The sequence below is a fragment of the Coregonus lavaretus genome, assembly GCF_964263955.1.
Source record: "Coregonus lavaretus genome assembly, chromosome: 1".
Classification (NCBI taxonomy): Eukaryota; Metazoa; Chordata; class Actinopteri; order Salmoniformes; family Salmonidae; genus Coregonus; species Coregonus lavaretus.
In genome coordinates, this window is record NC_139988.1 from 4,256,568 (window position 1) to 4,268,849 (window position 12,282).

The following is a 12,282-nucleotide window of genomic DNA, read 5'->3' on the forward strand; positions in this document are numbered from 1 at the left end:
AGCCTGAAATGGCTTCTAGTTCTGATGTTGGGAGATTGCGAACCTATCTGTGGTAACTTCATAAAATTGCTAGGTGGCTAGTAGTACTACAGGAAAAAAACTCAAATCAATTTTTTTAAAGGACAAATCTGATGGGGGCACGTGCCCCTGTGCCCCGTATGTGCATGATGCCTCTGGCTGGAGTTCCCCGCCAAAGTGAAGAAGATGGCTTTTCTATTTATTTAATCCCCACTTTCACCACCACATGCTGTGCAGTTTATTCTAACAGTTGAAATTAACTGTATTCGTTGGAGACATAAAACAATGGTACTGTGCGCTTGTTCTCACTTATTTAATTGCGTTTACAATGCGCCATATTCAAGTCAGGCTACATAATGAACTTCAGTGAAAAGAAAATAACAAAAATTGCGTAGCGGCGTCGGCGCGCACAAATCAACGCTGTGCTTCTGCGCTGCGGCAGTTGCCAGGGGATATGGAAGGGGAGGGGTTATGATTGGCTGAAGTGGTTTTGTTGCCTTGGCGACGGTGAGGGGTTTGGTTGCGTTACGTGTATGGAGGAAGTAGCTGCCGATGTGATCTCCGACACCGTGTGAGAGACTGAGACAGACACCTGAACACACGATTCCAGCCATACTGCTATTTTACAGGCACCGCGTGCATGAATGTAAGTAGTTGAAAATGAGTCTTTATTTCATTTTATGTTATGAGATATTACAGAATGCTTTGTGTTTTTCTTGGCCGGTGAAAGGCAGCGCGAAGTAAATGGGAGCAGTGACTGATGGCTCGAGCAGCCAGCATGGCAGTTCTATAGCGGACAACATGTACTTCCCCCATTTGTTCTCCGAACTCTAGCTTTGCGTTATGGTATGGTAAGCTTATAAACAATGTTATATTGAAACGTTTCAATTATTTAGTGTTTGTGTTATTTTATTTTTTGCTTAACTGAGTTTCTCAAGTCCACGATATATACTAGACTAGAGCTACCTTGTGCTAAGAAGTTGTCTTTGGCGTCTTGTCTTCCATGTGGCATTAGCTATCGAGCTAACTGTAGCAAACTTCTTTTGTGACCGAGCAGTAGCCAACGAGATACAATTCACCGTCCAATGTTTTTATTATAATTTGAGCATGCATGAAACACTGTTACAGACTTAGATATCAATTGCAACAATGTGTAACGACGGTGGATATTTTGTATCCAGATTGGATGGCTTCGCTACTTTCCCAACAGTTTTAATGGGTCAAATCAAATGACTCGTTTGCGCATGCAGTCATACGATGAAAATGTGTCGTTGTAGATTCTTGACTGTTATGTTTACTCCGTCATGACACGAGTCTGCCTGCGAGTTCGACGATTTCTGTCAGACACCACCTCGATAACTGACTGAACTTATTTCATATTAAGTAATGAGGGCGTGACATTTTTGTCTAATTTGGAGCATGGAACATTTTAAAGTAATCTGAAATAGTATTTTAAACAAGTCGGTGAGTTGTTAATGCAAGGACGCTTTTTCATTTGAGGATAAAATGTAGGGCAACTTTGTTGGGCGACAGTAGCAAGGGGAGGGGGGAATGGTTTCCATGTTTGTGACTTTGTAGCCAGTTTTCCGTGTTGTCGGTCTATCAAACAGCGATAACCTCATTTTATTGTGTGAAAATTGTCAGTGAAATATTTTACTGTTATTGATTCCTCGTTGAGGGAAATTGCCAGTGACACGTGTTCCAGGGGTTATCGAAGAGCTGATCAAGCGAAAGGTAGCTTGCTAACCTTTAATTTATTCCGCTAAACCTCTTCTAATGTCCCATGAGTTGGCCTGCACTCAATGCAATATATATCTGGATGGACATTGAGTCAAATCCTCAATCACTCACATGCACAGATTGTCCCGGAGTTGCAATTTTGTCAGTTGAAATGGAGTGTGGTCTTTGACATAATGCATAATGGGACAGCGACACAGCTCACTGATGATGGAAGAAGTCCCCACAGCAACTCTGAAGACCCTCGTCACATATTGGAGCATATCAGCACGTCACTAGACATGCAATGGGTTTAGTGTCAAATTGCCTTTCGAGTAGCTACAGGTAACTGGCAAAATAAAGGAAACACCAACATAGTGTCTTAAAGGAAATATTTGGACTGTTGCTGTTTTTGTGCATCTCTGAGCAATGTTCTATCGATTCCTGGGGCCATTTCATGTTTTCATGTGTATGTGAGCAATTGCTGTTCAAGCAAGCATAAATTCGTCCGGTATGACTAAGCATTGCGATAAAGCCGCTCTCATTACACTTGAAGTTAATCGGAATGTGACTTCTAAATAGCAAAAACATTAATCATACATGTCAGTAATACTGTAATATCTTATGTTTCACCGAGTCGTGGCTGAACGACGACATGGACAACATACAGCTAGCGGGCTATACGCTACATCGGCAGGATAGAACGGCTGACTCCGGTAAGACAAGGGGTGGCGGTCTGTGTATATTTGTAAACAACAGCTGGTGCACAAAATCAAATACTAAGGAAGTCTCGAGGTTTTGCTCGCCTGAGGTAGAGTATCTCATGATAAGCTGTAGACCACACTATTTACCAAGAGAGTTTTCATCTATATTTAACCCGGACGCTTATAAGAAATCTCGCTATGCCCTCCGACGAACCATCAAACAGGCAAAGAGTCAATACAGGACTAAGATTGAATCGTACTACACCGGCTCTGACGCTCGTCGGATGTGGCAGGGCTTGAAAACTATTACAGACTACATAGGGAAGCACAGCCGCGAGCTGCCCAGTGACACAAGACTTCCAGACGAGCTAAACCACTTCTATGCTCGCTTCGAGGCAAGCAACACTGAAGCATGCATGAGAGCACCAGCTGTTCCGGATGACTATGTGATCACGCTCTCCGTAGCCGATGTGAGTAAGACTTTTAAGCAGGTCACAAGGCCGCAGGGCCAGACGGATTACCAGGACGTGTACTCCGAGCATGTGCTGACCAACTGGCAAGTGTCTTCACTGACATTTTCAACATGTCCCTGACTGAGTCTGTAATACCAACATGTTTCAAGCAGACCACCATAGTGCCCGTGCCCAAGGACAGTAAGATAACCTGCCTAAATGACTACCGACCCGTAGCACTGACGTCTGTAGCCATGAAGTGCTTTGAAAGGCTGGTCATGGCTCACATCAACACCATTATCCCAGAAACCCTAGACCCACTCCAATTTGCATACCGCCCCAACAGATCCACAGATCTTCAATCTCTATTGCACTCCACACTGCCCTTTCCCACCTGGACAAGAGGAACACCTACGTGAGAATGCTATTCATTGACTACAGCTCAGCATTCAACACCATAGTGCCCTCAAAGCTCATCACTAAGCTAAGGATCCTGGGACTAAACACCTCCCTCTGCAACTGGATCCTGGACTTCCTGACGGGCCGCCCCCAGGTGGTAAGGGTAGGTAACAACACATCTTCCACACTGATCCTCAACACGGGGGCCCTCAGGGGTGCGTGCTCAGTCCCCTCCTGTACTCCCTGTTCACCCATGACTGCATGGCCAGGCACGACTCCAACACCATCATTAAGTTTGCCGACGACACAACAGTGGTAGGCCTGATCACAGACAACGATGAGACAGCCTATAGGGAGGAGGTCAGAGACCTGGCCGTGTGGTGCCAGGATAACAACCTCTCCTCAACGTGACCAAGACAAAGGAGATGATTGTGGACTACAGGGAAAAAAAGAGGACTGAGCACGCCCCCATTCTCATCGACGGGGCTGTAGCGGAACAGGTTGAGAGCTTCACATCACCAACGAACTATCATGGTCCAAACACACCAAGACAGTCGTGAAGAGGAGACTGAAAAGATTTGGCATGGGTCCTCAGATCCTCAAAAAATTATACAGCTGCACCATCGAGAGCATTTTTTGGGGGTTTGTATCATTTGATTTACACAACATGCCTACCACTGTGAAGATGCAAAATATTTTCTCTTGTGAAACAAACAAGAAATAATAATATAATAATAATAATAATATGCCATTTAGCAGATGCTTTTATCCAAAGCGACTTAGTCATGTGTGCATACATTTTTACGTATGGGTGGTCCCGGGGATCAAACCCACTAGCCTGGCGTTACAAGCGCCATGCTCTACCAATTGAGCTACAGAGGACCACATAGCTACAGAACTTGAGCGTGCATAATTATTCACCCCCTCCCCCAATGTCAATACTTTGTAGAGCCACCCTTCGTAGCAATTACAGCTGCAAGTCTCTTGGGGTATGTCTCTATAAGCTTGGCACTTCTAGCCACTGGGATTTTTGCCCATTCTTCAAGGCAAAACTGTTCCAGCTCCTTCAAGTTGGATGGGTTCCACTGGTGTACAGCAATCTTTAAGTCATACCACATATTCTCAATTGGATTGAGGTCTGGGCTTTGACTAGGCCATTCCAAGACATTTAAATGTTTCCCCTTAAACCACTCCAGTGTTGCTTTAGCAGTATGCTTAGGGTCATTGTCCTGCTGGAAGGTGCACCTCCATCCCAGTCTCAAATCTCTGGAAGACTGAAACAGGTTTCCCTCAAGAATTTCCATGTATTTAGCGCCATTCATCATTCCTTCAATTCTGACAGTTTCCCAGTCCCTGCCAATGAAAAACATCCCCACAGCATGATGCTGCCACCACCATGCTTCACTGTGGGGATGGTGTTCTTGGGGTGAGAGGTGTTATGGTGTCCATATGTTTGGGGAGTCTCCCACATGCCTTTTGGCGAACACCAAACGTGTTTGCTTATTTTTTTTCTTTAAGCAATGGCTTTTTTCTGCCCACTCTTCTGTAAAGGCTTAAAGTGGTCCTATGGACAGATACTCCAATCTCCGTTGTGGAGCTTTGCAGCTCCTTCAGGGTTATCTTTGGTGTCTTTGTTGCCTCTCTGATTAATGCCCTCCTTGCCTGGTCCGTGAGTTTTGGTGGGCGACCCTCTCTTGGCAGGTTTGTTGTGGTGCCATATTCTTTCCATTTTTTAATAATGGATTCAATGGTGCTCCGTGGGATGTTCAAAGTTTCTGATATTCTTTTATAACCCAACCATGATCTGTACTAATCCACAACTTTGTCCCTGACCTTTTTGGAGAGCTCCTTGGTCTTCATGGTGCTGCTTGCTTGGTGCTGCCCCTTGCTTAGTGGTGTTGCAGACTCTGGGGCCTTTCAGAACAGGTGTATATATACTGAGATCATGTGACCGATCATGTGACACTTAGATTGCACACTGGTGGACTTTATTTAACTAATTATGTGACTTCTGAAGGTAATTGGTTGCACCAGATCTTATTTAGGGGCTTCATAGCAAAGGGGTGAATACATATGCACGCACCACTTTTCCGTTATTTATTTTTTATAATTGTTTGAAACAAGTTAATTTTTCCAATTTTTTTTATTTTTTTTATTTTTTATTTTTTTGTCATTTAGCAGACGCTCTTATCCAGAGCGACTTACAGGAGCAATTCGGGTTAAGTGCCTTGCTCAAGGGCACATCGACAGATTTTTCACCTAGTCGGCTCGGGGATTAGAACCAGCGACCTTTCGGTTACTGGCACAACGCTCTTACCCACTAAGCTACCTGCCGCCCAATTTCACTTCATAAATTTGGACTATATTGTGTATGTCCATTACATGGAATCCAAATAAAAATCCATTTAAATTATAGGTTGTAATGCAACAAAATAGGAAAAACTCCAAGAGGGATGAATACTTTTGCAAGGCACTGTATGCTTCAGAATGAGGTTCTATTCTCATAACACCCCCTTTACCCTACTTGGCCTTCTCATTATCGAAACAGCTTAAGACATTTAAAAAAAAAAAAATTAATAATGATTTCATTTGAAATATATATTTTTTATTTTCAGTTATGTTTAACTCAGGCCTTTTCATTACGGGAGCAATGATACAAAATATTATAAATATTAAATAGTTAATTTTAAAAAAATAAGTTCAGTCAATTTTGGGACTTCGAAAACTGTTACGGCAATGAACATTTTGTGAAAATGTTTGTAAAATGCATACCATCTGTTCACAAAACATAGTAATAGATAAGTACATATCCTAATCTCAGAGATTCAAGAGGACATTTTGTGATTTTTTTGGGGGGGGACAGTTCCGTGAGAATGACTGCTACACTAATAAGTCCATGACGTAATGGATTATCACAAGATTGTCTGACTGTTGGCGGCCAATTCATAATTTTTCTCCAGAGGTATGGCGGTTGGTGTGATAACATACAGTAATATGATCACACAGACACGAGAGGGGATACTGTGTCCCTTTTTTCCTCTTACAGAAGTTACAAATTCAGGATTTCAGTGTAAAAAAATATCCTATGTAAATGATTTGGATTGAAACGTGTTGCCTACTGTAGTTGTCTTGTTATGCAGGCGTGTGTGTGTGACATGAGGGTGGAGAGGGGCAGTGTTCCTGTTTTGCCAAACAGATGCTGTTTGCTGACAATTGTACCACAGATAAACAGTTAAACAAAGCAGGCCTGAGACAAAAGTAGAGGAACAGAAGTGATCAACCTGTCGTTAGATTACTGCCAGGAATTCAGGCCCATAGTGTGTTTGTGTGTGAGCACACTGTACATGATTGGTTTTCTTGGAACCATCTGCTGTTATTATTTTTTCTACCCTGTGTGTTTGCAAGCATGTTTTTTTCTATACCATAGTGTGCACAAGTATAAATGCTTGTAGAGGAGGGCTGCAGTCAGAAGGGTAAGTGTTTTAGCTGCCTGAAATTCTCTCTTTCATGGCATTCATGACTATAAATATGCCCTGCCTATAACCCTAGTAATGCTGCTGCTAACCCTGCTATGGAATGGCTATCTCTCAGTGCAGCGCAGGCACGTGGTGAAAAGATTGTCACAAGTGTGTGTGCGCGCGTGTAGGGGTGTGTGTGGTCGGTCATCTTGGCTGCTCCACATAATAAGGTTATTTAAATTGCCATCATTAGATTCTAGAATCTAAATTCTGTGTGTTGACACACACACACACACACTAACCATATTCAACAGAGTGAAATGAGCCATGCCATTTAATCAAGAAGTGCAATAGAAAGAGCCAGCTTCTTCAATCTTGGTGAATATTCTGTCCTTGTCCTCTGGGACATGTTAAAGTGTACCAGACTGACTGACATTATCCATCTCACTCTGGAGACAAGGGTATGGAACACTAATGGTTCTGAAACATGTAGGAGGCAATAGGTGCTTTGTAACACTTAATACATTCGTCATGCCTTGCCTATAGGCGATAGTTCTATCATAAACATGTATGTTTCACAAGGTAATATGCTAGTTATTCCACTTTCCAAGAAGTAAATGCTGTTAGATTGCATGTTCTTCACATGTATTAGTGTTATGAAGGACTTATAAGGCCTGTATGTGTGTTATTTTAAGGCCCTACCAGTCTGTGAATACAAAGCATTCCCTATTACGTTAACAACAATGCCATGTTATCACAGTGTGATGGACTTTGACCCAGAATGATGAAAGGTTAGCCTATACCTCTTCAGAACTATAGTAGTGGTGTGCTAGGGGATTCTCTCTTAACTGGGGCTGTCTAATGGAGGCCATTGGGATTAGCAGCAGTCCTTAAGAAAGAAGTTGACATGTCTGGAAGTCTTATGGAGAGGAGACGGGAATGGTCAACTAACCTCTCTCACTCCTATTCTTCTATTGACTCCAGTGTGCTAAGGTGCTGCACTCAACACCCTTTATACCCAATTAACACTCAAGGTGCAAAGACAACTGGTGCTCCAACGATAACGATGTGTGTAGCGACTAGGCCTATCTGGAGTAGCGTGTGGGGTTTGAGATGGCATTACAATTAGAAAACACTACTTGCCTGCAGGAACAAAAAAAGTTTGGTGCAGTTCATGTAGCTAACCAGTCTGATCATGAGCCAGTCTAGAAAAGGTCAGAGTGATTTAACAACGACCTTCAAACATTGGGTCCTCTATGGTGTATTATTTGATTTAACCTTGTAGCCAGGGAGTCATGCTGAGACCATCAATAAACAATTACTCTATATCTATAAACACATCAATTACACAATAAATGAAAAGCAAACACAAAAGCAAAACAATAATATGAAACAAACACATTCTTCAGTATAAATAACAGTGGAAGAAAGATCACTAAGACACACAATCACATTAAGTCATAGATGACTGGTTTTGATGGACAGACACGGTAGCAAGATGTTCACCACTCTTTGAAGTCTGTTTACTGTTTCTCAGGCCGTCTAGACTTGACAGTTCATGCAGCTTTAGTATTCTGATCATAGAGTTCTGATCATGGAATTCCCAACATGTCATGCATCTACACCTACGGATTCCCTTTTCCCGGGCTATATTGAAATGCCAATATGCATTCTACAAACGGTGGAATAGGCCAGTCTGCAAGCTAGCAAGCAATGCTAAAGGGATTGCAAACGGGTTAGCGTAACTCTTGTTTTTCTAAATATTTGCTAGCTGGTTAGCATTTATGAGGCCAGCAAACACGTTCCTCACATGCTAGGAACGTATTTCCTCCAACATTATAATGAAAAGGTGCCTCTCGGAGACTTGTGGGAGGAGTGCTGATGATGTCACCCACTGCGCCTTCGGTAGCCTGATTGCGTCCAGACTGAGGAGAAATCTGCACACAATGCATCCCTGACCACCTCCTGATGTGTTAAGCCAGATCTGAACACAATCAGACCACAAAGCGACTTTTGTGCGTCTAGACCCGTCTTTTCAATGTGATCTTCGTATTATGATAGCAGAAGTCGCATGCAAGTGTCAAGTGTAGACAAGACCTCAGTGTTGCATGAAAAAATGAAACAATTCAGTCCTGTATTCAACTCAGGTTGTATAATTTAAAGGTGCAATATGCAGAATTCGCGCCGCCATTTCCTGGTTGCAAAAATCCAAATAGTTCGCCTAATTTCAGTTTGTGACAAAATAAGTGTAGAGAATCGTTGTTACCATCTAACCCGCTGTGAAGTATATTTTAAATAACCAAAAATATTGTGTTTTCAGCTTTTTGAAGCTGGTGTACAAAACCGAAAGTAAAAGACGCAAAAACAAAACTAAGAACAGGAAGCATAGAAACAGCGCACATGGAACAGATCTAACGCTTCTTAGACTTGCTTTCAATGAATGACAGATCTACTGCGTAACTCACATTTCTATGTGAATTTGGTCGGTTCGCCCAGAAAGTTCCATATTGCAGCTTTAAAGGAAGTGAAAGAGGAGCAGAAAAACTATGTCTGTCTCAGTTCTTTATTTTAGTCTCCCTGATTCATGTCAGGACCATCACACCTTCTTGTCCTCTCTCTGAACAGTCCCTCTTCTCCTGCTCCGTCTCTGGTGGCTTCTGGTTTATCCCACTGAACCAGCCAACTTGGCTGTTGCCACTGCCTCCTATCAACCCATCAAGGCTCTTGTCTGTCTGCTGATATGATCTGGCCTTTGTTTGGAGGTTACTGCTTTTAATGACTGCAGCTGCTCGCATTTTCAATCTCCTGACACACACCCACCGCTCAGAGCAACAGTTGCTATGTACCTTCTGAAAGCTTCGGTCTCTGATCCTGTCTGTTTAAGACTAGTGTGACTTTACTAGTGATGGGGGGAAAAATGGATACGGTTACATACCGGGATATTGTACCGTATCATTTTGACAATATTACAATATTTTTGCGCTAGTTGGCTGTACCTGCACCAAAACTCCAGTATTTTTCCTTCATAGCTTGTTCTCCATCTTCTTTTTAAATAGGAAGCCAATTTGTTTTCAGCACTTATTTCCATGACTGATCAAACCACTCTATTGTCCCTCTGCAGCAGACATATGGTGAGAAATATGTTTGGAACAATAAAATTGCTGTATCGAATTGCAGTACATATAGAATTGTGAGAATCGCAGTACATATCATATCGGTACCTAAGTATCTAGACAATATCATATCGTGAGTTCTCTGGCAATTCCAAGCCCTAGACTTAACTGAGTGTTAAGGCTTTAGGGAACGTGTTAATTGGGCATGTTTTGGGATCTGCATGTGTTTGGCCGTGCAGAGTTCAGTGTACATGGACCGTCATTGTTCTGCGAGTTTAGAACTGCGTCACGTTTTGAGGCTGTAGACATCTCTGAATTTGACACAGCCACTTTGCATTTAGTCCCTCAGAAACCTCCCTCCGATTTCGGAGAGTGAGGCGGTCTGAGACCGTTGTAAGGGTCACTCTTTGTTTAATAAACAGGCTGGGTTTAATAGAGATGCAGGACATAGAGCAGCTTGGCTGACACAGATCAGCATTTTGGGGAGGTGAGGGTGCTCAGCTGTTTCATTGTCAGCTGCAGAGAAACAGCCTATCCACTAGGGTGGTGCTGCTGTGGTTTTAAAGGCTTCTGTGTAGTACAGTAACACAGAATTCATAATGGTGTAGGCCTATGTTTAAAGAATGCACAATGACTCACATTGGTGTCAAATTATTACATTGCAATCAATGTCAAGAAAAAAGCTGAGAGGAGAGCGTTATTAGATTATGAAATAATTATTATGTTACGTCATTGATTTTGAATTGACAAGTATTCACAAGCTTTGCTGGCATTCTCCACACAAATAAATTTCTGGAATGAGCGCAAGCATTTTAATTTGTTTAGAAAGTTGCCTTGTACTGGTCTTTAAGACATGATTCTGCAGCATGTGAGTTCTGCCACGTAGCTCTGTGTTAGCTGGTGCAATGTTTGCACACCGACTGACTGAACTCAAAACCACATGACCCCTACGAGATAGAGTATCAGTGTTCAGCGATGGCTGAGTTGTACTTTGGAAGGCCTTCACATCGTTTACCCAGAGCATACTTGCCAGCTGGTCAGCGCAGCTTCACTGACATTTTCAACCTCTCCCTGACCCAGTCCGTAATACCTACATGTTTCAAGCTGACCACCATAGTCCCTGTGCCCAAGAACACCAAGGTAACCTGTCTAACTGATTATCGCCCCGTAACACTCACATCTGTAGCCATGAAATGCTTTGAAATGCTGGTCATGGCTCACATCATCCCAGACACCCTGGACCCACACCAATTCGCATACTGCCGCAACAGATCCACAGATTACGTAAACTCTATTGCACTCCACACTGCCCTTTCCCACCTGGACAAAAGGAACACCTACGTGAGAATGCTGTTCATTGACTACAGCTCAGCGTTAAACACCATAGTGCCCTCAAAGCTCATTACTAAGTTAAGGACTCTGGGACTGAACACCTCCCTCTGCAACTGGCTCCTGGACTTCCTGACGGGCCGCCCCCAGGTGGTGAGGATAGGCAACAACACATCTGCCACGCTGGATGTGATTTTTACATGTAGAATCACATGAAAAAGTCAGCAGTCAGACATCAGCAGCGCGCTGAACGATCGGTAGACAAACGGAGATCCACATTCCAGTGCAACCCTTTAGTTTAGCCTACTTCTTTATATATATATATATATATATATATATATATATATATATATATATATATATATATATATATATATATATATATATATATATATATATATATATATATATACACACATACATAGCTACCAGTCAAAAGTTTGGACACACCTACTCATTCAAGGGTTTTTCTTTAATTTTTTACTATTTTTTACATTGTAGAATAATAGTGAAGACATCAAAACTATTAAATAACACATATGGAATCATGTAGTAAACAAATCAAAATATATTTTATATTTGAGATTCTTCAAATAGCCACCCTTTGCCTTGATGACAGCTTTGCACACTCTTGGCATTCTCTCAACCAGCTTCATGAGGTAGTCACCTGGAATGCATTTCAATTAACAGGTGTGGCTTTCTTACATTTACATTTGAGTCATTTAGCAGACACTCTTATCCAGAGCGACTTAAAATTAGTGAGTGCATACATTTGTGGAATTTATTTCCTTCTTAATGCGTTTGAGCCAATCAGTTGAGTTGTGACAAGGTAGGGGGGTACACAGAAGATAGCCCTATTTGATAAAATACCAAGTCCATATTATGGCAAGAACAGCTCAAATAAGCAAAGAGAAATGACAGTCCATCATTACTTTAAAACATGAAGGTCAGTCAATATGGAACATTTCAAGAACTTTGAAAGTTTCTTCAAGTGCAGTCACAAAAACCATCAAGTGCTATGATGAAACTGGCTCTCATGAGGACCACCACAGGAATGGAAGACCCGGAGTCAACTCTGCTGCAGAGGATAAGT

General features: G+C 42.2%; 1 pseudogene across 1 annotated transcript in view; it reads left to right on the plus strand.

Annotated features, from left to right (window-relative positions):
• Window positions 1-571: 571 nt before the first annotated feature.
• The window catches only part of LOC311127285 (forkhead box protein N2-like), a 52,996-nt pseudogene continuing 41,285 nt past the window's right edge, over window positions 572-12,282 (plus strand). The window contains exons 1-2 of the transcript XR_014615183.1: window positions 572-664; window positions 749-864. The product of XR_014615183.1 is annotated as a forkhead box protein N2-like (transcript). The remainder of the gene's footprint in view (window positions 665-748; window positions 865-12,282) is intronic.